Source organism: Sitophilus oryzae, unplaced genomic scaffold (genome assembly GCF_002938485.1).
Source record: "Sitophilus oryzae breed Bouriz unplaced genomic scaffold, Soryzae_2.0 scaffold_1060_pilon_pilon, whole genome shotgun sequence".
NCBI classification, from domain to species: Eukaryota; Metazoa; Arthropoda; class Insecta; order Coleoptera; family Curculionidae; genus Sitophilus; species Sitophilus oryzae.
Genome location: NW_022145683.1, coordinates 1259709 through 1287389, shown reverse-complemented (window position 1 = coordinate 1287389; position 27681 = coordinate 1259709). Strand labels below are relative to the sequence as shown.

The 27681-nt window shown below is 34.1% G+C and overlaps 1 protein-coding gene across 1 annotated transcript in view; it reads left to right on the top strand.

Moving 5' to 3' along the window:
- Window positions 1-360: 360 nt before the first annotated feature.
- The window catches only part of LOC115877640, a 105283-nt gene continuing 77962 nt past the window's right edge, over window positions 361-27681 (top strand). Inside the window, exon 1 of the mRNA XM_030893885.1 lies at window positions 361-701. The gene's annotated coding sequence lies outside the window, so the exon portion shown is untranslated. The remainder of the gene's footprint in view (window positions 702-27681) is intronic.

Here is a 27681-nt window from a genome sequence, read left to right as displayed (position 1 = left end):
GAGGAGTGGAATTTTCCATATGAGGGTGTTCCAAGAGTTGATAATTCTCCCAGAACTGTTTCCGTCAATGACCGTTGAAAATACTTTAGTAACTTTTATCTGCGCCATTCCGTATATAACCCATTCTGCAGTAATTGTAACTGCAACATGGAGAAAGTTATCATTTTTAATGTATTTTTAGACAATTTCGGTACACGTTTTTTCTTTCTCTTAAAACCTACCTGCTTTCTCGACGAGCCGGCAACCTAGCCCCCTAAAATCATCGGCTTCATCCGACCAGTCGTCCCTTCCACCGTCATGCGGCTCAAGTGTTTCCCTCCGCACACCCCCTTGTCCAGAAACGCTTGCCCCTCATTCCATTCGAGTCAGAGATTCAGGCCAGGTCGTAGTCAGCGTGTTTTCTCTCGCTATATTTAACCGCGCCTTCAAAAATACTCACTTTTCCCATTCAGGACTTTTTAAAGTTAGTTTTCGTACTCAAAAATGTTGTGAAACAATCACAAAACTGTGAATTAAACTGCTCAAGTGACAGAGTAAAAGAGGATATAGTGTGCCACGTCGTGAGTTTCAGTTGTTTTAGTGACGCGTGTGTGACTTGACTCGCTCGTGAACACATTTGTGGATTACCTACCTACCATTTTGGATACTATTATTATTACACAATTCCTTCTACATTCTAGGATACCAATACCTTTTGGCAGGTAAGCGAAGGCATCAAAAAGCCCGAGGTTTCTTTTGTTTCGTAACAATGGAGCGGTTTGTGAGGTGCCTGGGATGATGTGAACCACGCTTGATGTTTGACAATTATTTGAATTAAGTCAATTTTAAACGTGATGTTTGTTTCTTAAGCTTCATTCAGAAACTCAGAATTAGTGGTTTCAATTATAAGTACTTTATTACTTACGAGTTTTTATCATTCATGTCTAAAAGTACAAATTAAAATTAATAGTATATTCTTGCTACTACAGCTTATGGTTGCATTCATAGAGCCTAATAATTAACTAATCAAACAATAAACTTGTTTTTAATCACAATTTCTCTTGACAGATGATAATCAAAGGCAAAAATGACATTGCTCGCTAATTTTGAGGTATAATTAGTGAAAAAAAGTTAAAAGTTTGTTAACTTTTTCTACTAAGTAATTGAAAACTTCTACCACTAATTTTGACCTTTTGAATGCTTACATTGAAATTAGAGCAACAAACTTCCACGCTAATTATTGAAACCATTAATTTATTCCACTAATTTCGACTACTTAAATTAGATTCAGGTAGTTCACTATTAAAACCAATAGATTTTTCGTAAAAAAGTACAGTAACCTCTGATTAATTATTTGAATCGTGTAGAATGTTATCGAGGTGGCTGAAAGATGTAAACCAGGCTTTATATTTGACAATTAAGAACAAAACAGTTTTAGAAACACGTTGTCTATTTCTAGGCCTACTAAAACTGGTAAAGTAGTGTACCTAATCAATCATTTAAATCGGTTTGCTTGATAAATATGTACCTAGTGTTTTCATTGATAAAATTGACGTTTCTGGGAATCATGATGTAATTGAAACTTTAAAGTGATTTTTTACGGAATTTTAGTTAAAGGTAATCTCTTAAAAATTTATTAATTTTTTGTTTAATTATCAACGTTATGATTGATAAAAAGGGCCTACATGCGTAAATATTTAGCCATAGAGTTGACGAAGTTATAGAACGTAAGAAAGATCTATTTTACCATCATACCGAATGTTGTTGAATCTGTGACAAATATTTCTGTTTATTAAGTAAATTTAAACAATTATTAACCTTTAAATATTTATAAATAGTCAGTTTTAGTGCCGTGAGATTTGAATAATCTAATTCGAAGTTAAACAGTTACATTTCGAAATGATAATCAGGACTTTTAAATTTTCGCGAAACTGTTGTTAAACTGGTATGTATGAAGCCTGTTATATATTTATAGATAAGTAATTTCTGCTGAATTATTCATTGGAAACAACGAGAAAAGGTATAAAATATTAATAACATCATTCTGTGTTATTTTTGTTGGCATCGGTAAACTCATGAGTCATATTCAACAAGTAATTACATATTATTTTTTCTAGTTTGTGGTTTTTAGTGAAATAAAGTTACAAGAAAATGAAGAATGTGTTCATCATAAAACATTGTTCTTAAAAACCCTAATATTTGAAAAAGAGTGTTTAAAAGATAGATATTATGTCTCCATACGAAAAGCATAGAACTTAGGACCGAGAAAAATTTTCCTTGAATCTTCGTATTGTCACATTGTCACGGTGTTTTTAAAGGTGCGTCCAGACCTAACGAGACGAGAGTGAGACATCTTCTATCCATTTTTTTTGAGGCAAGCCCACCACGAGACAAGCGAGTTGAATCATAGTGAAAGGAACCCAAACACATATTAAATTGTAATTGAATATAACGATGGCCAAATAAACACGTTCAGACTGTACCGCGAGCTTTCTTTGATCGGTCGTCGCAAAACCGACAGAAAACGGATACCAATGAGGCTCTGTGGGTTGTCTCGCGAGACTCATCCACACTTTTAGTAAATTTAGAATGTCTCGCGCTCGTCGTCTAGTCCGGTCTGGACACCCCTTTAAAAAAATCCTGCTAAGAAACCTTAAATAAAGATCTCTGTTTGATTGAAAAAATGTCATTTTATTTATACTTCTATTAAATTTAAATACCATTAGCTATGATTATCTAAAAATTAAAAACACTAAAATTATTATCTTAAAGGTATGGGTGGAGGTTATAAACCGAGTTATAAACTTATATAACTTAGGAAACATCAATTAAATGTTATGCAGTTGTCGTAAAGCACTGGAAAGTTATTCGTGCTTGTAAAAATGGGGAAAATAACATATTTACTGCAAATTTACGAGCGCAGAGTGTAATTTTCAGTAAATTATTCATGAGTTTTTCGCATTTACTTAATCGTTCCGTTAGTATACCACAAATATCAAAGAAAATAATTGAAATTATTAGAATTTAATTTACTAAAATAGAAATACAGATGAATATACATTGTTTTAAATTATTTAGCAAAAATATCTTTATCGTTTAATAAAATACTGTAATCACTATATTATGACATTCATATAGGTACGATCTTCGCTAATTAACTTTTTTAATAAATACGTGGTAACCTAGAGCATATTTAAATTTTTTTGTTTGGTTTGGTTTGGTTTGGATGTTGTTTTTATACACTAACTTTAGTCTATATCTATACGGTCCTGGACACTTTATTTTATTTCCGTGGTCTGCTTTTAATGCATGCGACAGAGATAAATATGTATAAATGACCGGTTGACAGACAGAGAGACTAAATGAAAATCGCTATACAGTGTTGCCGGTTTTTACGCGTGTAGGCAGGAATATGTGTGGATAGGTAATAAACTTCGCAATTTTCTCTCTCCGACTTACAAGATCGCCATATCGATTCATTTCTGGACATGTAGGTAAAGGCCGACCCAAGACCCTTCTCTTGTAGATTCGGTGTAAGTATATTATTATCTTAGCCTTTTAAATAAATTAGAGAAAAGAAACTTTCATGTGAAACTTTCATACTGAAATGAAGATAATATATTAAGCCTACTTGTGCGGTTTGATATTATGATGCAAAAATACCAATGCCGCATAGAAGAAATGTACCAGCCAATCTACATATTCAACCAAAAAAAAATATTTTTTCTTCACAAAATCCAGTCTCTGGTAAGAGGTAACAGGTAGAATCTGTCATAGACCTGCTGTGATATATGTCGAAGGGAAACATAATATAACGACCCACATGTCACTGACGTCACCGTAACAACTGAACGTCGACGACCTTACATTCCCCACCCCCTCTTTTCTACGCCTTTTGGGCTATTCACCCTCCCAAAATTTTTCTATTCTTTGTGCCTTTATTCGACTTCGAGATATATCGAATTTCTGAAAGACTGAGTAGTAATAAAATTAAATTTTAGTCTTTTATTCGACGTAGATTGATGTTAATATTGCGTTTAATTCTCACAGAAACAAGTTAATCTAGATGAGTTCTAAAACTGGAGTAATACTAATTTATGTTCCATACCCGGTTCAGTGTGAGTTCAGATTTAAGCCCAGTTTAAAATTTTAATAGGTTGTTATGATTTCTTATTGTTGAACTTTTGTTCAGCAATTCGAAATCATTTTTGTTGTGTTTGTTGAAATTGTTTTTCAGAGTTCACTTGGATTCCATTTTAAGCTATGTTTGTCTGGGCCTAAGAGTTGCGAATGTTACTTAAAATCATAGAACACATCTATGTACACTTATTTCTTTGAAGCTATTTCCTTTTTTTAGACTAAAGGCGATATAGGAATTACTAAAATGAGTAATAAATCTATTTTAACCATTTATTCGACGTAAATTGGTGTAGAAATAGCTTAATTGTTTTTAAATGAACAATTGAAATACTGTTACTTGTGCTTTATCTTTTGTTCATTCTTATTTTACATATCATCCTGTTTATTTTAATCAGATTATTGCGAGTACTCTATAAATATGAAATTTTCGTCACTTATTTATACCTTTCTATGGTATTCTTGAGATCTTAGATTAGATTTAGGACGTTAGACTATGACAAAGTGTCTAGAGGGGCATCACTAATTTCATTAAAGCAATGACTAAAGAAAAGCACCAATAACACGCGAGACCATATTATTACCATACCTCAAAACAGTACCGTGCCACATATTTTTCTTATCTTAGCTACTTGAAGAGATATTTGTATTTTTGATAAATGTTTTGACTATGTCTATGGTGTATGCGGTGGTATCATACTAATTAATTACAAAAAAAACGTATTAAAATATTAACAAAAGGTAGATAATGCTATTCGACGTATACCACATATCAAATACATGTAATATTAGAAAAATAATTATCAAATTCAATAGGAAAGCATTAAAAAGGTGGTTTGGTAGCTCTTTCTTATCGTTGCAGCTTTTACACTTGAAAGCTGAACAAATCACCATTGTTATAAAGTTTATACAAAGTTCACTACACACAACAAACTATTAAAAATCGCTGAAATTGTCGCTGGTGACATATCCGTTCCTCCAAAAAAAAATGGCGTATAACAACACAATTTCTGCTTCAGTCCGTATATCGGTCTTGTATTCTTTACTCATTGCATTAAAGTCTATTTAGGTCTCACATTTTCCTACAAACGTAAAAACCGGCAACACTGTATGCCGCTTTTTATTTTGTCTCTCTGTCTGTTAACCGGTCGTTTATATTTATCTCTGTCGCATACATATAAAATACAGACCAAATCACGCAAATGAAGTGGCCAGACCGAAATCGACAATTTTGTATTTACATTTTTATAAATTTTTGTTAGTTTTTAAGTTCTTTTCTTGTATCTGACAATGTTCCATGCCCTAGGGTTATTGTACTATACGATCGAAAAAAAGGCGTCAAAGACGGTTGAGGAATGACGATCGATGATAATTTTAGGGATGTCAAGCCCTCGACGTCATTTACTTAGCCTGTATCTTCTTTATAGAGCTGTATAGTTCGTGAACTAAGTAGTTCCAATGTGAATTATTCCGACCCCGGAATGAAAGGAACTAGTTCCCGGTTTCTTAAAGAACTAGTTCCTAGAGGAACTAAATAAAAAACTAGTTTACGTACTGATCGGCCAGCGCGATCGTAGCCCGATGCCAGGCGGGAGTGGAGAGTGCCAGCCGTATGTAAGCTGTCCCGGACGAAAGGACTGAGAGGAACTAGGGGAACTAATTAAAAAACTAGTTCACGGGAATTCTATTCAGTCGGCAGATTCGAAATATAATACAAGGCCACGACGATGGATTCGGACTTGTCTATTGCCACGGCCGGCGTAATTACCACAGAAAATTGTCGTGGATACTGTCTTTCATTTTTAGTTTATTCTTTGAATATTTTATGGCAGTGTTTCACTTTAGGTCCCTAAAATTAGGATATATCTTATAAAACGAAGTAGATATTCTGAATTTTTAGACAAAAACAAAAAGCTTGAAGTGAGGAAAAATGCAATTTTTCGTAAAATTTTCGTATTATTTGCTCCAATTGATTTGTGATATAATTTTTAATCTCTTATTTGAATATTTTTTTTTTTTGGCCACGGCCCAGCTACGTCGAAACACCGGTTCCCATTAGAACACCGAAGTTAAGCGACGTAAGGCGATATTAGTGGATGGACGGGTGACCGGTTCGAAACTCTGTATCGTGCTGTTGTCCAATAAATAAGGCAAAAGTGTAAAATCTATTGACACACACTGCTCATTCACGCCGGTTCGAGGCCGGATGAGATCGGATATCTCGTGAGTAAGAGTTGATTTAGACACTTGCCAAGTCGGTAGGCCATTGACCATGATATGGCCGAGGACCGCGGTTCGGATTCCGCGTAAAAAAAGTAGGCCCCGTCCAGATTAGCCCTGGCAGCAAAAAGGAGACGTTAACTGAAATCTTTACTTTCTTTTTAATTTTTTATATCTGCAATAAAACTTACCTATATGTTTTCAACATACACAATTACACGTCTCGCTATATTTCGTACATTATAAAAATTAAACAGATCATATTGTGAATAGTTCTAACCGACAACGAAACGAAACCTATTAGCAAGCAACGGGGATGTCAATGTTAGTCGGGAACTATTGTGAACTAAAGACCTAGTTCAAGGAACAATTCCTCTGGAGGAACTAGAACTAAGGAACTAGAATTCCCATCTATATTTCTTTATTTTTAATGGCTCGGTTGGCATTACGAAGGTTGTATTTTATTTTTATATTGAGTAAAAATGGAGTTTTTCGGATCATAGGGTATTTTCTACCATGGATTAAATAAATAATTTCTATCTATCTATTGAGGTATGCCACTGGGTATTTCAACCGGTCTGATGGCCCCCTTGCTTCTCTAGACACTTTCGACATCTACGGTTCCCCTGACTACAACTACAATCGATAATAGGGGAGACTAGAGAGCGAACGAAATAAATTGTGAGAGAGGCTTTAGAGAGGATTTTTGGGGGTCTCGCTGCAGGGGCGAAGACCTGTCACTGGCTGCGATAAAACGGTTTCGACGGGGCACTAAATTGCCCGGCCAACGACAGAGCAGACATTCTTCGCTATAATTGGGGAATGATCGTTTTATTTTCGAATCGCCTGCTCTCGTCTTATTTGGAACAACCAAATTATATCGTTTTATAGGAAAAAATGGGACGTACGCTCATTCAGTTTTACAACAAAACTGTCGCTTTGCTTACACTAAAAAAATAAGTAAATTTACAAAAAAATACTATGGATATATTATAGCATCTCTAATAAGCGACTTTTATACAGGGTGTCCCAGGAATAAGTGCAAGTATTTTAAGAGTTGGTAGGTCTGGCCAAAAGAAACATGTTTTCTCTTTATACCATTTTTAAAATAAATTGATAATAACCGAGTTATTTAACTTTCAACGCTTAAGAAAATAATGGCAAATACCAAGCAATTACCAGAATATTAAGCTTGTTTGACGCTCAGTGTTGACACATCCACTAGAAAGATTTAAAAACAGTGTCATGTTAAAAATCCCGTGACAATCCTGTAAAAAACAACATAGTAATACGGCTTTTGTTTCTCTGAGGCGTTTATATTTTTGAGTCCCACACATTAGTTTTATTTATAAACCGTACACAAACACCAGCGCACATAATATGACGAGCGCTAGCCATTCTTTATTTTCAGCCGAATCGATCGAGCTTTTACTTACGTCGCCGTTGAAATCGCGTAATAAAAATAGACTGACTTGACTTTTCGGAAAAATGTAGGCGACGACAGCGACGGTTTTCGTATTTTGAGGTTGCTGACGTCATCAGGGGTTCATTGGTTGTCATTTAGTACAAAAGAAGTTTAAAGTCTCGTCTATATAATCATTTTTTACCCGTCACGTATAACGGATAGAAAAAAAAATCAGTATTGCGTAGAGGTGGGCAGAGATTGAACGAGTCGTCCATTTGAACGAGTATTCAAAATGAATCGTGAGATTCGATTCACTGCTTATAATTCGGTTCGTTCAATTGAATCGTGGCCAGCACGGATCCATAACATTTGAACGATGAGTCGTGAGAATTGAATCGTGTGATTCGATTCACTAAAAAGAATCGTAATGTCCATCACTAGTATTGCGTGTCGGGCAAATTGCGTTTTTCAAATAAATCGTTCACCAGTTTGTATTTTAAACAAAGATTGTACAATTTGTAATCTGCCACAGTTAGACATTAAGTCTCTGGTCGATTCTTCGCCTTCTAGTATATTTTTATTTCGGTTGCGATCTCATCAGGGACCTACGCGACTACTTTAGCTTGAGAGAGTCCGTCGGTAGCTCAGTGGTGGTGTGCGGTGTGGCGACCCGAAAGTGGGCCAAAGAACGTTTCTCTTCTGCGTCGTCGGTCGGGGCCAATGCCTCGACGACGTGGCAACATCGCTCCTTGACAGGTTGCGATCCGGCCGGCACCGTGCGACGTTACCAGATTGGGCAGGCCCAACATCGTCTGCCCTGTACATAGAAACGTATATTTATACAGGTTGTGCCAGAAATAAGTGTATAAGTATTTTAAGGGGTGGTAGATCTGGCCAAAAGAAACAAATTTTCTCTTTACTGTCATTAAAATAAATTAATAATAACCGAGTTATTTAACTTTGAAAATTTTAAAAAATAATGGCAACATTTTGAGAGCCGCCGGCAGCAATCGATAATCAGCCGCAAATACCAAGCAATTACCAGAATATCAGTTCGTTCGACGCCCAGTGTTGACACATCAACTAGAAAAATTTAAAAATGACTTGGAAAATTTAGATTAAAAGTAAAAAACTTTTCTAACATTAGAAAACGGGAAAACGATAGATAGCAGATCGATGTAATTAGGTTAAAGTGTTGTTTTATCGCTTTACCTAAAACCGTAACTCTACGCTAGACAACACTTCATTTCACTTGACATTGATTCTTGGCAGTACTATACAGCAATACATGTGCCATCTGAATTATTAAGGATTATCTTTTGAGAATTTAAACCCATCTGTTTTTCTATCGCACACTCTTGTTTTTGTGAATAAACATCAAAATAATTGGTATTTCTATTTGAATAATAAAAAGTATTTTTACAGGCTACATCTGTCTATTTTTTTTTTAGTTTTGTCAGAGGTTTATAGAGTAAGATCCCAGAGCGACCAACATAACTTATTTTCACAGGGATGAACCCTTAGGCTCTCAGTAGTGCTCTCATGTGCTTTGAATACCGACGTGTTTGGGGAGTTCACCCTGTGACACCTTGGCAGATACAGGGCGAGAAAGGTAACTAAAATTAAGAGTTACTTAACTTAAATTTTTATGGCTGATTTTTATATAAATATTGTAGAATATTACTAAGTCTATCTTTATAAAAGATCCACTTTTTGATTTGTTATCGTCTGATAAAAGTTCAGGTCCATGGAAAGTGTCTGATACTTTTGATACTACTTCAGAGTAATATTCTACAATATTTATACAAAAATCAGGCAAACAAATTTAAGTTAAGTAACTCTTATTTTTATTATGTTTCTCACCCGGTATCTGCCAAGGCGTCACAGGACGAACTTCCCAAACACACCGGTATTCAAAGCACATGAGATCACTACTGAGAGCCTAAGGTTTCATCCTTGTGAAAATAGGTTATGTCAGATCGCTCAGGGATCTTGGACTATTACTGTTTTGAGTAAAATCTCAAATAAATTGGATAACCTAAAATGCCATCAGCTGATCTGTTTAAATGTAGATCAAACTTTGACTATTTACATATCTAATAGAGGGCGCTGGTTCTGAACTGTTGAAAAGCTGCTATAATTGTTCATTATTATTAAGTTTTATTATTTCAATTTACTAAACTGTAAAAAAGGTATTTAAAATATAGTAGACGTTGCACTATGCTTAATAGTAATCTACGATGATTAAAAAATCTACAGCGAATAAAATTAATTTAATTTTTTCTTGTAGGAATTTAATGTGAACTTAATTTTTAAACATACAGAATGTGGATAACGTAGGAGGTGGCAACATTGCATTCTCTCAAAGTAATATAAACAAATCCGGAAACTGAACAAGTGGCATTCAAAAGTTTTTCAATGTTGTCCGGAACATGTCAAGAAAAATATAAAATCTTTTTTTCGCAAAAAAACTTCATGGGCGTGTTTCACCAATCGAACTATACTAACAGTTAAAATTAGGGTTGCCAACTTTCGAAATAAAAAATAGAGGACGAGGGGGTAAAAAAGAGACAAAGGTGAAACATTTTTTGAAACCTCGTCCAAATATCTAGCATTTACTAAAAAGTTATGTCAATGGTATGCGATTGATGATCTTTCTTACTTTTTTAATACCTAATATTTATACTCAAAACTTGTTAAAATAAAACAAACCATTTTCAACAAAACTTTTTTTTCAAAACATGAGCCAACAATAAATAAACATAAAATAGTTAAGCATGTTTATCGCTTCCACAAATATTTCTTTTACATAAATATTTCTTCGACTTCTTTTCTGTACAAACGAGTGGGAGTAGCGAAAGACACAGATTAACAATTTTTTAAAACAACAAACATTTTTAGATTTTCAGTTTGGTATGTAAAAAAGAGGACTTTTTCAATACGCGCGAGAAAAGAGGACAGTTAGATCAAAAAGAGGACTGTCCTCTGAAATAGAGGACGGACGGTTGGCAACCCTAGTTAAAATTCTTGCCCTTATTTCTGGGACTCCCTGTATTATTTGGTCTAAGCACAAGTTCTATAAAAGAATAGATTAATAGAAAGATTGCCCAATATGAATCCACCATATTTCATACAAAATACTAGCTATAAAAGATTGCGTTCCGTATATACAATACCTAGCAAAATAATAGTTGTATAATTATTTTCCTACGGAAGAAAAATCTTAATCAGGAACAGATAGCAACGTAAAAATGCTTCCAGTCTTTATTACAAGTTATTATTTTCACTTTTTCCTCTTATTATCCGTTTTTTTTCTATCTCTACTCCAGCCTATTACCGAGTCTTTCGAACAACAGAGACGACACGCAGCTCGCAAAACGTGGAAATTCGCGAAACACGGCCGAAAACAGAATGAAAATAATTGTTTTCCCCCAGTCGCAGGGGGCCGGGGGTTTTGAGGAGGGGGGAAATAACGACCCCCTTTAAACTGTAACTGGCTTGTTTACGTTTCGACGGCATTAATTAAACAAAATGGTTTTTGAGGGAGCAAAAATGAGGGACGAAAAAAAAGACCATTTTTATTTATTCGATAAGGATATTAACTGTTTTTTTTATTAAATAACTATTTTTATTTTAACTAGTTAAATTGTTAAAAGTTGTTGCAACATTTGACATTATACATGATGCCCCAGAAATAAGTACAGATATTTTAACTGGTAGTATATTTCGACCCGAGAAAAACGCCTATTTTTTAAATATTTTAAAAAATGTCTCATTTTAAAATTAACAAAAAAATGTATTGTTTGTGGAATCGCCCCTATGAGGTTTTTTCACAAAAAAAAATGAAAATTTGGAATTTTTCGAAAAAAAAATTTGATTTTTTTTAGTTTTCAGTTAAAAAACATTATTTTATGATAATATGGCAACATATGTAGTAGATTAAATTTACAAGAAAGAAAAGCCAGAAAAGATCCAGTGGTTCTCAAAAGTTAAGCAAAAAAATCATTTTTTTGGGGGGAATTTTCACTTATAATATCACAAGAGACACATTATTTTCGGAAATTTTTTTGAGGGCACGAATATTTTGAAAATTATCCCGAGTCGAAGACGAGGGATAATTTTCCTAAAATATTCGTGCCCGAAAGAAAATTTCCAGGAATAATTTAAGCTTGCGTGGTATTCGGTAAGAAAATTTCACACCTAAATTTGAAAAAAAAAATATTAATCCAACATGACATTTTAAAAATAATTTCAATTTGTTAAGTTGGCCAAGGTATTGATGTTTTTGACATATTATGTGTTTTGTCATTTTTGTTTGCGATTCTGTCATTAAGCTATTACTAGTTTTAAAACGTCTGTACGTAGAGTAAGAAGTGTATAGCGAAATGTCGCGATTTGGAAAAGTAAACCAACAAGTCATTAAAGAAGAAATTGAAAATATAAAACCAGATAACACCCGAAAATCAAAATCAAGTGTATGGAAACAGTTTGTTGAATTTTGTGATGAAAAGTCGTATAATATTCATGAGTGTATGAGTGTAGTACAGCTGGCTACTATACTGGAGGACTACGCATTTAATATGAAAAAGAAAAATTTTGAAGATTATAAGGAAAGTGTGGTCAAAGTGATGTGGAACTCTACTGCTAAGCAGTTGCAAGAAATTTATTACGAAAAATATAAAATAAAATTTAATCCGTTTTCTGATGTGGAATTTGTGACCGCCAGAGCTGCACGCGATGCTAAGCGCAAAATACTACAGAGAGATTCAGCAAAAAGAAAAGTGAGTGCTTCAGCCTTAACCAGTGACGAATACAAAAAAATTATTGAAATGTGGGATGAAAATACTCCAGATGGGTTGCAGCGTAAATTTTTTCACATAGTTTCACATGAGCTGGCATGGAGAGGAGGGGAAGGACATTCTGCTTGTATCCAATACTTCAAAGAAGAAACTGATAATTTCGGAAACCCAAAAGGTCGGATAGAATATAATCCAATTTTCTCTAAAACCACACAAGGTGGTTCTAAAAAACTGTCGGATAGTAAATGGTTGATTAGAAATTTCGAAAATCCACAAATGTGTCCGGTTCGCTTGTTTAGAAAGTTGATGGAAAAAAGGGGAAATCTTATTCAAACCGACAGACTATTCTTAACACCAAACCCATACTGGAATCAACCCAATTCGAAAGGATGGTACAAGAATAGCCCAGTTGGTAAGAACATTGTATCTTCATGGTTTAAATCAGCAGCTTCAGATATAGGAATTGACACTAAAAAAGTTAAAATAACCAATCATTCTGCAAGAGCAACAGCTGTTTCGAATTTGGCCAAGAAAGGAGTTGGTGAACAACAGCTCATTAAAATTACTGGACATAGTAATAGTCAGTCGATCAAACCTTACTTACAGTTGGACGCTGAACATCATCAACAGATGATTGAATCCATGAGGAGCATTTCATCAAGTACTAGCCAGTTCAATCATGATCAGAGCACAATGCAAAATAAAACAGAAAATACCCAGATTCAAACCACCAATTCAAGCCAGCCTACAAACATTTACAATAATTGTGTTTTTAATATTAATAAAACCTATAATTACTAAATGTGTTTCGTTATTATTTTGCTATATTAGTCGATATCATTAAAGATTTGGCATTGAAGATAATTCAACATGAAATAAATTCTAAAAAAATCATATAGATATATCCATCATATTTCGTTAAATAGAAAAATACCAGCTTTAGTTAAATAAAGGCGGCAGAACTATATTTTTTAGAACATGGCAATTTTCTGAAGAAATTCATATGTAGGTATATCTAACATATTTCCTTAAATAAAAAATATTACCAACCTTAGTTACATCAAATGCTAAAACTCAAATGGGTAATATTTCAATATATAGACATTGTAGTTCATTCACATTATGATTGTAGATCTTATGTTTACCTTTTCAACTGTCAAAAAATTTCCACCAAAGTTTCGTGGCGCCTCGAAAAAATTTCCGGAATTTTTTTCAGTTGCCATGGTAACTAGTCAACATTAAAGCATGTTATTGGTTGAAAAGTAGAGGTGTGAAATTTTCAAAGTAATTTTAGCTCGGTTATTTTGGACTTATTTGAAAACCGGTAAAATTTGAAAACCGGGTTTCTTTTATCGAGATCTATCCCCTTAAAATATCTGTACTTATTTCTGAGATAATCCCCTGTATAACCTACAAGCAGAACAATAACCTAGAGCTAGAAAACTTTAAATAGTTATAAACTATATAAGGTTTAGTGATGAACGAGTCTGGTCTAGGTCTTGGCCTTGCCGAAATAACAAGACCAAGACTAGCGTTTGATCTGCAAGACCAAGACCGACCAGTGCAAGACTTCCGGAAGTCCAAGACCAAGCAAGACTCTTGCGGTCTTGCATTTTTTTCACGTTTGTAGTTTGTATGATATAGGAAATTACTTATTTGGTCAAAATTATTGTTTTCATTTATTACAAATAGCGAGTATCTGAGACGGTTTTCCAGATGTTCCGTGTTTCCAGGTTTTCCAAATATCCATCTCCGATATCAGTCATACCAAAGTTTATGGCACGAATGGTTGTCGTCTCGGCGCACTCAGTGATGGGGTGTCCTGATGTTTTCCCATTTTCCCCGCAGAACCTGCATTCGCCGTTGTTTCTTAGCTTCAATCTACTGAGGTGTTCGTTGAGATTGTTCTGTTAAAACCTCGTGACAATCCGAAGATTATTCTTTCTTCTCAAATCAAAGAAAATCTTTGATAACTTTATAACTTCTAAGAAATTTCTTTGACTGTCTTAGACCAGCGTTTCTTAACCTTTTTCATTTCGCGGACCCCTAAAAAAACAAACACAATTTCAAGGACCCCCTAATTAAAAAAAAAACAGAAATTTTAGGACAAATTATTTTAGTACAAAAAAATACATTTTTATAAACATTAAAAATACTGTGGTGCTGCTTTCTTACAACTAAATTAGTAATATTCGGGTTGATGTTTTTACTTAGTTGTAATCTCAAATCCGGTTCCAATTGTAATCTGTTCCTGTATTTGTTTTTGATGTATACAAGAGTAGAGAATACCTTTTCACAGAGGTATGTGGATGAGAAAATCAGTAAATGTTTCAGTGCTTCTTCTGGTATTTCTTAATAAACTTTTTTTAAATTCACCCAAAAATTTGAGAAAGAAGTTTCTTTGAAATTATGTTTTAAAGCTGAATCACATGATACTTATTAATCGATTTTCCTGTACCGTTGTCAAGCCGTTGATATTTGAAACATCTGCGTTGAAAGGGTCTGCTCTCCAGTTTCTATCGGGTCCTGAAAAATATTCCCGAAACGATGACCTCAAACCGCGGAGGTGTTTGGTCATTTTGTCTTCGACTTGCTGACATTTAGTTATTAATTCAAATGTTCATAGATAAGACCCTCATACACATAATCGCGGACCCCCAGGGGTCCGCGGACCACAGGTTAAGAAAACACTGTCTTAGACCATTGGAAGATTTCCATTCCAGGTTACGGATGGACTCTTCAAGGTTCTTGAGTTCCGCTTTAAGTTGGTTTCCACTTGTGAAGCAGACCGGTTTTGGTTCAGTGAGTGGGGTGTTCACTCCTTTTCTAGCTAGATCGTTTGCTTTTTCATGATCATCTATCTCTTGGTGAGCTGGTACCCAGAATAGGTAAAAGACACATTTATCATTGCTTTTTTACCCTTTGCAGGCGTTTATAGTTTTGTTCTTTTTATAGAGGACTAAACATTATTCTTGAAGTGATTTAGCAGTGCGGGAAGTGTTCCCAGTAATTACCTATACAATATATATCCTGAACTGTCATTTCACACATAAGTAAATACACTAAGGACTTTGTTTTATCGATTATAAACTGATGAAAATGAGAACAACCGCAGCGGTACCGACGATATGGCGACCATTCAGATGAAATCCGCATGCTAATGGCACAATGTCGCAAGCGTGTTTGTCTTGTGGTGTGTTTAGTATCAGGGACGCGCGCATTTAAGTTTCTAGGTCAGAGGCGTTCGTGCAAACGCGATCAATGGACTAGCAAGACCGTACGATTCTACACTCGAAAACGTTAGCGGTAAACAATGATGAAATACTAAGCATAAGTTTGTAAAATAATTTACTATATTAAAAATGTACGATTAGGTATCATCATCATCATTTCCCGCTTATTCAACCATTTCCAATTATGGTGTAGCCTTCCTCACATATTTATTGTTGTCTCTTGTTGGCTATATGCGGGCCCAAGTTATCCCTGCTAATTTCCTAATATCATATTCCCATTATAGATTTGGTCTTCTTCTAGGTCTCTTAATTCGCCGTGCGTGAGTACCATGCTGCCATTTTTGTGGTCCATCTGTTAATTATCTGCGCTTCTTGCCAGGTGTTCTGCCCATTGCCACTTGAGAGTTTTGATTCTGTTGATGACATCTATTACCTGAGCTTTTTGTCGTATCCACTCTAGTCTTTTACGATCTTTCTGTGATATTCCCAGTATATTTCGCTCCATCGAGCGTTGTGTGATCTGCAGTTTCCTTATGTTGTCACTTTTAAGTTTCCGGGCTTCGCAACCATTAGGTCATGACTGGTAGCACACTTTGATCGAATGTTTTCTTCTTTAGATAAAGTGACATTCTGGATTTGAATATGATTGAGTTTCTTTCTTGTACTCCATGCTAACTTAATTTTTCTGTTGATTTCTAGTATTAGAGATACTGCGCTGTATATTAGTTTTGTCCCAAATGTATATATCATACCATTTCCTGTGTTGTGTTATTTATTAGAGTATCTTTTCTGTCTACCAGTTTGTACATTAGAAAACCACCATTACGTTTACCATCCAATATATTGGAGTAAACAAATCTAACGTTTCATCCTTTAAACCTTACTTATCATCAATTGAGAAACGTTTATGTATTATTTATGTGATATGTAAACAATTGTAAACAGGACTGACCTTCACAATACAATCTACGTAAATAAAACGGCTATTAAAAAGTATTTATTGATAATTATGCTGCCTTCAATTTTAGCATTTCTATTTTATGTCGGTAATTTTAGTTTTAGGAAATAATCGCTTTTATAACACCTGGCAAATACTTATCTTCGGATTATTGAACAGTGAAGTTGTAGAATGTAGAATGTTTATAGGAGGGAGTTAATCACCGCGATCTTACAGATCTATTGTGTGTTCCCCTTTCTTGAGTTATAACGAGTTATAACTCATCACACAGTCTCAGGGCTTTAACAAAAGCCAGTATCTGAGACGGCTCCACAGGGGTCAGCTCTCTATCCTCGACATCAGCCGTGCCAAAGTTCATGGCACGAATGGTCGTCGTCTCGGCGCACTCAGTGATAAGGTGTTCTGGTGTTTCCCCATTTTCCCCACAGAATCTGCATTCGCCGTTGTTTCTCAGCTTCAGCCTACTGAGGTGTTCGTTGAGGAGACAGTGTCCTGTTAGAGACTCCGTGACAATCCGAAGATTGTTTTTACTTAAGTCAAGGAAAACCTTTGTTTTTTCTCGGTCGTAAGTTCTGAGGAACTTTTTCGAGTGTCTTAGACCGTTGGAGGACACCCATTCCAAGTTATGGAAATAGCTTATAAGAGTCTATTACGCTATACTGTTATATAGGGTCGCTCTCAGGGGTCGCGTAAAGCGGGTGTGTGGCCAAAGAAAATATATATTATATTTCAGAAATCTGCCTAAGGCTTAGCCCGATCCTGTCGTGTTATGCCACAGCCAAAATTCGAAACATACGTGCTTTGATTAAGGCTTGATTAAGGTTAGCAAAGCTTCAGCATTTGCCGTAAAATCGCGAGCAATTCGTTACAAAACCATATAAATTATATATCACTGTAATCACAAAACTTCAATCTATTTCCGTATTCTAATGGAATTTTAAATTATGTCTTTATTTTCGAGAAAATTTAACCCAAACATAAGGAATATTTTGTGAATGTTTGACCAATAAAATCTTAAAAATAAAGAAGTCTAAAAATGTGCTACAATACGGATATAGTATCTTTAATTTTCTTCTTCATACCTAGCCAGTTTTATATTAAACGTCAAATGCCGTACGCTTATTTTGCTACTTTTTCGGACTACTGAAATGGACTCTTAAGAGTGCGTAACGTGAACTGTTACTTGCGGAAGATGACCAGTTTCAAACCATATTTATTTAAAAAATAATTTTCTGTGTAATTTTTTTTTGAATCGAACATATCAGATAATATTAAAATCCGTCCAACGGTTCTTTAGTTATAGATGGTGTAACTAACCCGACTTTATGTTATTTATTTAGATTTTGGGCAAAACAGAAACGGATATACCGTGCTGGCAACTGTTACTTTTGAGTCGGCATTTACATGTGTGGAAGTAAATCGCATAGGGATCTTATTAAGTCGGAGTGAGAGAAATGCGACCGACCGACGCGACGCGCGACGGTGTGCTGTTGCGGCGTTGCCGATACGCCTTCCCTATCAAGTAAAGTAAAATCATGATCGCAAACCGCTTATTTTTAAGACTTTTTTTTCAAGAGATAACTAGATAAATTCATTAGACATGTTTCTGAGCATCTGAAATGGAATTATAAGGATATCGTTAGGGTGTCATTTTTTCTATAATGAGAAAACGTCAGTAATCGCGATAATTTAAAAACTCAACTTTTTAACACATAACAGGCCATAACTCAAGAACCACTTTAGATATTGAAACTTATTTTTATTTTCAAGATCGGATATTTTACAATATGTTTACATAAGAAAAATTCGATAAGGTTGTTTTTTCCATTCAAAAATTGTAAACAATCCATCCATTTACTTTTAGAGCATAGCAATTTTCCGCAATCGTGTAATTTTTTTATTGACAAAGATTTTCACATACTGTCTACATAGAAAATACAGCAGAAATTTTAACAAAGTTCTTGAAAAAACTACAATCTGATATTTCTAATAGATTTCGAGATATCGATTTTTGAATTCAGAGTTCTAATAGCGCAACCACTATCGAACACCCACTCAATTCCACTTATTTTTACCAAAAATGCAAGTGTTTCTAGCTTGCACTTAAAAAAATTCAAACTATAGGGAAAATTACAACGACTCGTTAATAAATAAACAAATCAAGTATCACGAGACGTAATTAAGTCGTGAAGCTGAACGTACACCTTTCCCTAGAACTTTAAGTACTGACAGAGGTATTGATTATTGATTGGGTCGACCGGTCAACTGCGACAAATCTGCTATATCCCCTTCCACGTCTCTTAGCGATGTGCACAGTTTCTCGGTTTATTTCATACGTTTGACAACGTGTTTACTGTCCTCTCTTTCTTCAGTACATTATAAACGCATTGTACTCTTCTTACATACGGAAATCTCGACCCAAGACTAACCTTTGCCAGGCCTTAGTATAGTCTTAAACGAAAATTATGTTTATAAATTCCTTTTTATCTCGGTTAAAGGCATTTTATATTGAGCTTGGGGTTGACATAAGACGTAAAATGTCACTCGAGAAAGTTTAGCAGAAGTTTTATCAAATCGTTCGCTGTTTTTACCGTTCCCTTTTTCATATTTATGACATAAGCCGGGGCATTGACTGATGCGCCAGTGTCTCGTTCTTTTCATTGTGAACCGTTTCGTATTTTTCGACGAAAATTTACATTTTAGAAGCCCGAAAGCGATGCTTTTTGCTTTTTTTCGGTTTATTTTGCAGTTTACGTGGAGTTCTCTCTCGTTTTTAAACGATACATTAAACAAGAAACGAATTACTGCAATTTTTTTTTGAAATGAACACTTGAAAGCATCTAGATTGTGTGAATTAATACAGTGCGATCAACAATGATTGAAATATTTGGCAATATATCTGTTATAGAAAATTCTCGTGACACAGTTTGTTGACTAGCTTCTACGTGCCACTAGTCAACTCGCATACCCGACGTTGCCGTTTGTTGTTCCTTAATTTCGCAGTTCTGCACGCGCATAAACGATAATTGGTCGGGTATTTCGCGTACAATTTATAAAAAAAAGTGGTCCACCCCATTTTTTTAAAATTTTTTCGATAACATTTTTATTTTTTTATATGTGGCATTAAAAAAATACATACAACCCTAATTTTTCAGTCTTCTACCATCAATCCTTATTTTTTTAATATTTTTTTTTTGTTGCCAAACTCCTCCGAAATCTTTTTTTATCTTCTTGAAAAGTACAAATTATGACTTTCATTTGTGAAATCGACACATTTCTCAATGTAAAAAATACTACATATTTTCAATACGACTATACCGGGTGCGTCTCAAAAATGGCTCACCCCTATAACTTTTTTATTTATACAGTTAAAAAAACGAAATTTGGTATGTTAGTATATGACATAAATTAGTATTGTAATAATAAATTGGAATTATTCAATTGTATTCGGTCACTTCCTGTTTCACCGGAAATGACTACAACTTTTGATTTTTAAATGGCACCCTCGGTATTTTTTTACTTAATTCGATAGAAAATAACATTCTGAATAGAATGACATATCATATGTCAGTTTTTGCTAATAAGTCACCCTCGTTCCATTTGAAAAAACTGAGATACGATTAAAAATACGATTTGAGCATTTTCTAACTGGCCTGGACAAGACACTAAAAACACTAGACGATCAAATTTATTTTTCCAAGGCTCCTTGATCAAGAATGAGTGTTTTTAACATAGCCATGGCACTCTAGATTGAATTTTAAAGTACGATTTTTTATTAAGCGAGAATGTCAACAGTTGACATATGTCATTCTATTCAGAATGTCATTTTCTATCAAATAAAGTAAAAAAATACCGAGGGTGCCATTTAAAAATTAAAAGTTGTAGATATTTCCGGTAAAACAGGAAGTGACCAAAAACAATTGAATACGTCAATCAATCCTAATTTATGTCATATACTAACATACCAAATCTACCACTTTTGAGATGCACCCGGTATTGTCCAACATCGAATAGTGAGTATGGCTTAAAGTCAACTTAAAGTACATTTTGCTTTTTAAATTTATGTATAAATTTAATATCTTTAATATAAGTTAGAATAAGTTAATAAAAAATAAATAACTTTACATTTTTGAATGTCATAATTTCTCATGCGGTGAAGAATTAATAAAAATACTTAGCTCATTTAATATTAATATAAGTAATTACAACAAAACAATAGAAATTAACACATAAGCACCAACCTTTCACATGGACATTGTTAAAACGCTCTTAATGTGTGAATGTCAAGTTAGATGTCAGTTTATATAACTTTTAGAATAAAGAATCTTAATTTTAGTGTTTATATATTTTTTTTTCTAATTTCATAAATACTTACCAGAACAATTAAATATCTTAATTTTATAGCTTTTGGAATTTCTTAATTAATTCATATTTAAATATATTTCAGCATAGCGCGTATTAATTGAACATGTCTAATTTATCATAGATTTACCAAGTTAAAACATGTAGTGTGAACGACCCCTTAGCACGCGGGAGGCCCTAAGGGACCGTTCACATGGCATTTTAAAGGCGGAACAAAGCAGCGCGCCGGCCGGCACTACTTGACGTGAAATAGTTTCCAAAGAAAAGGCAACGCGGGAGCCTCCGCTCAGAGTGATAAAATGCACAGAAACGATCGAAAAAGAAACGGTGTCAAAGACGGTGTGGACCAATGGCGCTTACTGCCAGTTGGTCTTAAGAAGATTGTAATAATTTATTTTTCCATTCAGTAGACAGAGATGTTGACAGTATAATGAAGAATATTCTCATAAGAGGCAATGTGAATAAGAGGCAACATTTTTTGGGTAAGTGATAACCTAACCTAACCGGATATTTTAGCAGCATATTCTGCAGATAGAAATAAGTAAAAAGTTCGTATAAATGTATGTCTTATAAAATGCTTAGTTTCGGAGATACAGGGTGTAGAAGTTTCATTTTTATTTCGATTTGTTCTAAATAATTTCTGAAATAACGCCAATATTTGGATGAAAATTGGTGTTTGGGAGTTTTTTGATATCAGAAATTTGATTTTGATGTGACTCCTGCTTATAGAGGGCACCACCGACATATTTTTAACTGTTTTGAAGAGTAATATACTTTTCGTCTGTACCTGTATTAAACTACTGAGTAAAAAAATATACATTTAGGACATTTTACATTTCCTACCTAAAAAAGGTCTATTGGTAACTTTATTGGTAAAAATCGCTACGAGTAATGGTTCTCGAGATATTTCGAGAATCGAAATTATCAATACCTGTCATCATTGACATAAATTAAACATGTTGACTAAATAGTTATTAGACTGAAATCATAAATTTGAAATGGTTTTGTGTCGGAATTTCAACGGAAACTGTTTTATCATCATTTTTTGAAGAAAAATTTATGATTAATTTGAAAAAATTAAAAGTTTCCAAATTTATCATTTCAGTCAAATAACTATCTACTCTCAACATGTTTATTTTTTGTCAATAATGACATGTATTGACTATTTCCATTCTAAATATCTTGAGAACGGTTACTCGTAGCGATTTTTACCAAGAAACATTCTTTACGTAAAAAATCACGGAAACGTATATTTTTTCACTTAGAAGTTTTATACAGGTACAGACGAAAAGTTATTACTCTTCAAACTAGTGAAAAATATGTAGGTGGCGCCCTCTACATGTAGGAGTCATATTGCCATCAAAATTAAATTTCTCATGTTAAAAAACTCCCAGACACCAATTTTCATCTAAATATTGACATTACTCCAGAAATTATTTGGAAAAAATCGAAATAAAAATGAAATTTCTACACACTGTATCTCCGAAAGTAAGCATTTTAGAACGTACATTTATACGAACTTTTTTACTTATTTTTACCTGCAGAATATACTGGCAAAATTTCCGGAATACACTTCGGACCACCCTGTATGTTATTGCATGTGGGGATCATAAGCTTCAAAAAGTGAAATAAAAAATCCAGGTCTATATTAAACAGAACATCCTCCTATAGTGTCTGAGACCACCTGAACTATTGGCAACGTCGCATCGACACAAGGTGACGGTAATTATCCAAGGTAAAAATTAATAATAAACATAAACTCGAATCAGCATGGTCAGCTTATTATTTGGGTTGTTATTGGTGAATATCATTCACTCAACTTGGCATTTCGTATTTTTTTGCCATTTATAACGAAGATCTAGCATACAAATACACACACACATACAGGCAACGTGGATAAAGAGTTTTTGTATTTTTTTTAAGAATTAACACCTTTTTTTCATTCATATTTAAAATTTATTTTTCCTAAGTAACCACAAAACCTGTGGCCACAGATGTGTAAAATGAATAGACATATTTTAAATACAATCAGCAATTTTTTTACCTCAGATGTTTATTATTAAATCACTTCCCCGTATGTTAGAAACTCCTCTGATAAAAAATGACCTAAATATTTAGTAATTTGTATATTTTGAATCCCGTGAGAATTTCATCCATTTCAACCTGGTTTAATATTTAAACTCATTTAATTAAGAGCCTTTTAGAAATTTATCTCTCAGTTGGCAGTTCGTTTGCGGTAATTTTCCAACATTTTAACTGATTTACTCATCTTTTTTTTTCCAATTTTATATTTTTCCCTTCTCTTGAAAGCCTGTATTCATCGTCATCGTTATTAAGGTCGATTATAAATGAAGTAGATATATTTAACTTAAATTCTATTAAAAGGTCTTCATCAATGGCACATTAATCACTGTATATGATCGATTTCAAGGTTTAAACATCAAGAAGAATCTTATTGATCGAAAATTGATCGTATGCATATTAGCAGGTATTTAACTAGACATCCTTTCATTTGATACGCAACAATATAATATAATAAAAATATATTTTATTTTAGTATAATGAAGAATATAACATCACAGTTGTCTTCTTTACATATGCAGGCCTTGGAACGTTTGCTTTGTTAACATTGTTACAAGTATTTTACGTATTTCTTGGCGTAAATTGTGTGCTTCTGGTCTTCTCAGTCTTCTGGACGTTGCGAGTAGGGTGTCCAAAATTCGGGATCGGGATTTCGTTTTGAAATCCCGAGATTAGAATCTATAATCCCCGAATCCACTATCAGAATGAGAAATTCAGTCTAAAGAAATACTTAATAAAAAGAGCTTTATTAAAATAGCCAGAACAACGTTAACATTCATATTTAGTCAGTAAGTAAAATACAATTCTTGTTTCAAAAAATAAAATAAAATATAGCAAACGCGGAAATACAGAGTCTTAAATAAGTGCAAATATTTTCAGGGGTGGTATATTTTGACGCCAGGAACGCTTATGAGTTTTTTTTCGCAAAAAAAAGATGTTGAAAATCGTGCATTTTCTTTTAAATTTCCCTGTATGTTTTTCGAAAACTTTTTAGAATTGCCTGTTCAGCGCAAATTTTCCCACGATATAATTTCTTAATATCTGATACATATTACCATAGTAGTAGGAAAAGAGTAGTTGCACTCTCCCAAATATTTTCTGCCAGTTTTTACAATCTGTCGAGATATCAAAGAACCGGGATTGGAAATTATTAATTCCCGGTTCTTTCGGTACCTTCGGAACTCGGTAACAATAACTAAAAAAATATTATTTTATTACGTGAGAAAGTAGTGATGCTATTTCTCATTGTTCTTGCTTCTTTTCTATTTTGAAATTTCTGTAATGTTTATTAGCTATTATTGAAGTTTAAATATGTTATTTTATTATTTAGTACAATGTGTTGTTCAATGTATTAATTATCCAATGAAAATCATCTAACCAATAGGTATTACTACAAAACAAACACATTAATGTTAAAATTAAACTTGTTCTAAATTAAAAAAAAAAGTTGTAGAAAATCTTTGAAATAGGTAGATAATAATATAAAAATATGTCATTATATATTTTTTCCGCATTTCTTTCTATCAGAAGATTTTGAGATACAGAAGAATTGTTACTTACACGAAATGTGAAAACATTCTGTTTTCAAGCAAATTTTTACTCGATGATCAGTAATACTCATATTTTCCTAAATACATCTCTGTGAAACTATGGCGAGTGCCACGAATATACTTTGCCTAGTTATAGACCACGACTATCCAGCTACGTCAGTGATCACGGGACGCGAGAACAAGGTCATATAAAGTGGCAGAAAAAGAACAAAGGATACAAGGAGTAAAGCTAAAGAAAAAATACTACTCGGCAAGGGCGTGAGACAAGGAGATACCATCTCTCCCAAGTTATTTACTGGCACTGGAAAATGTCTTCAAGAAATTAGAATGGGAAAATAGAGGTCTAAACATCGATGGGGTACACCTTAGCCATCTGAGGTTCGCAGACGATATTGTCTTGCTGAGCACCGACATTCAAGAACTAAACACCATGCTAAATGAGCTAAATGACCAATCCCAGAAAATTGGCCTTAAAATGAACTTGAAGAAGACCAAGATAATGAGCAACAATATCCATAACATTACCGTGGACAACGTTATTATTGAAAACGTAGACCATTATATATATTTAGGTCATAAAATCAAGCTGGGCAAGGAAACCCAAAATACGGAGATCAAACGCAGGATCCATTTGGCATGGGTAGCATTTGGAAATATGAGCGATATTTTCAAGGATAAAAAGGTGCCCATGAACCTAAAGAAAAAGGCTTACGACAACTGCATTCTACCTGTGCTTACGTATGGCTTAGAGACTATGGCAATTACTCGAAAAATAGCAGAACAACTACGAGTAGCACAAAGAGCCATGGAAAGAATCATGTTGGGAGTCACCATTAGGGAAAAAATACGGAATACCCACATACGTCAAAAAACAAAATTAATAGATGTCGTTAAAAGAGTGGCAAGTCTGAAGTGGCAATGGATAGGACATGTGGCAAGACAGATCCAGACCGATGGCCCCAAAAAGTAATCCTATGGAGACCTAGGGGAACAACAAGAAGTGTGGGCCGACCAAAAAAGAGATGGGTCGATGACGTCAGGGCAGTGGCGGGAAGACAATGGATAAGATTGGCTAGAGATCGCGAAGCATGGAAAAACCTAGAAGAGGCCTATATCCAACACTGGATGGAACCAGGCTGAGAAAGAAGAAGAAAGAAGAAAGCTACTAGTTTCCTTATACTATGATATTACCATAGTTACAGTTTTAGTCTATGGTTACGGCACTCAAAGGGATGCAAATACAGAAAAAAAAGCCGGTGGCTCTCAAAATTTTTCCAAAAAAAAATCATTTTTTTTAAATTTTCAAACTTAAATAGGTAACTCGATTATTTTGAACTTATTTGAAAAATGGTAAAGTGAAAATATGTTTCTTTTATCGAGATATATACCAGTCCTGAAAATATTTGCACTTATTTAAGACTCACCCTGTATAACTTTTAGATATCAACGTTCTGCTGATTTGTGAAATTAACAACAAAAATAAAAACATAACCTTTCACCAGTTAGTATTTGAAGAAAAAAATGGCACAGAAGTACAAATTTTGATTTTTAAGAGTTAAGAAGTTCTCTACAAACTTAAACTTTATTTAAGTGTAACTTAATTTAAATTTATAATAAAAAACCAGGTTACTATACATATTTATTTAGGATTATATACAACTGTGTTTACAAATTTATCTGTGAACTAAACTGAATAAACAATGCGATTAAATATGTGAGGTATTTCCCTGAAGTCAGTCGTTTAACTTAGGTCGTTAATATTTAGGTAACATTTTAAATTATTCCAGGTCAGAAATTTCAAATATTTTCGACATCCGATCCCGCGAGGTTCCCTTGTATTAAAGATCTTTTCAGAATTCGCCATTATTGAGGTACTTATTTACCAAAAGGGTAGGTAGATATAAAATAGTGTGTATTAGAAGTGGGCAAAGATTGAACGAGTCGTTCATTTGAACGAGTATTAAAAATGAATCGTGAGATTCGATTCACCATTTAGAATACGGTTCGTTCAATTGAATCGTGGCCAGGACGGTGTTGTATTATTGTTTTGTTGTATTTGAACGAACGAGTTGTAATAAAGAGCTGTAAGAATTATTGAATCGGATCACAAAGAGTCGCGCGAATTAATTCATTGCTTCCGATACGGTTCGTTTAGTTGAATCGTGCCAGCACAGACCCATAAACTGTGAACGATGAGCCGTTAAAAAGATTCGTAAAATTGAATTGGATCATAATGCAACTCGGTCGTTCAAAGAATTGTGAGAGTTAATTCATTACATACAATACGATTCGTTCAATTGAATCGTGGCCAACACGGCAGCACGGATCCATAAGATTTGAACGATGAGCCGTGAAAAAGAATCGTGAGAATTGAATCGGATCATAATGTAACTCGGTCGTTCAAAGAATCGTGAGAGTTAATTCATTACATACAATACGATTCGTTCAATTGAATCGTGGCCAGCACCGCAGCACGGATCCATAAGATTTGAACGAAGAGCCGTGAAATAGAATCGTGAGAATAGAATCGGATCATAATGTAACTCGGTCGTTCAAAGAATCGTGAGAGTTAATTCATTACATACAATACGATTTGTTCAATTGAATCGTGGCCAGCACGGATCCATAAGATTTGAACGATGAGCCGTGAAAAAGAATCGTGAGAATGGAATCGGATCATAATGTGACTCGGTCGTTCAAAGAATCGTGAGGTTTAATTCATTACATACAATACGGTTCGTTCAATTGGATCGTGGCCAGTAATATAATATTCCGATGAAATTATCACGGATAGTGCCAGTTACGATTCTTGTTTTTATCAAACGTAAATTGTGCATGTGCAATTGTGTACATATTGAATTGTAGGAGTCGATTCAATATGAGAAATTGAATCGTGTGATTCGATTCACTAAAAAGAATCGTAATGCCCATCACTAGTGTGTATCATTCAAATCAA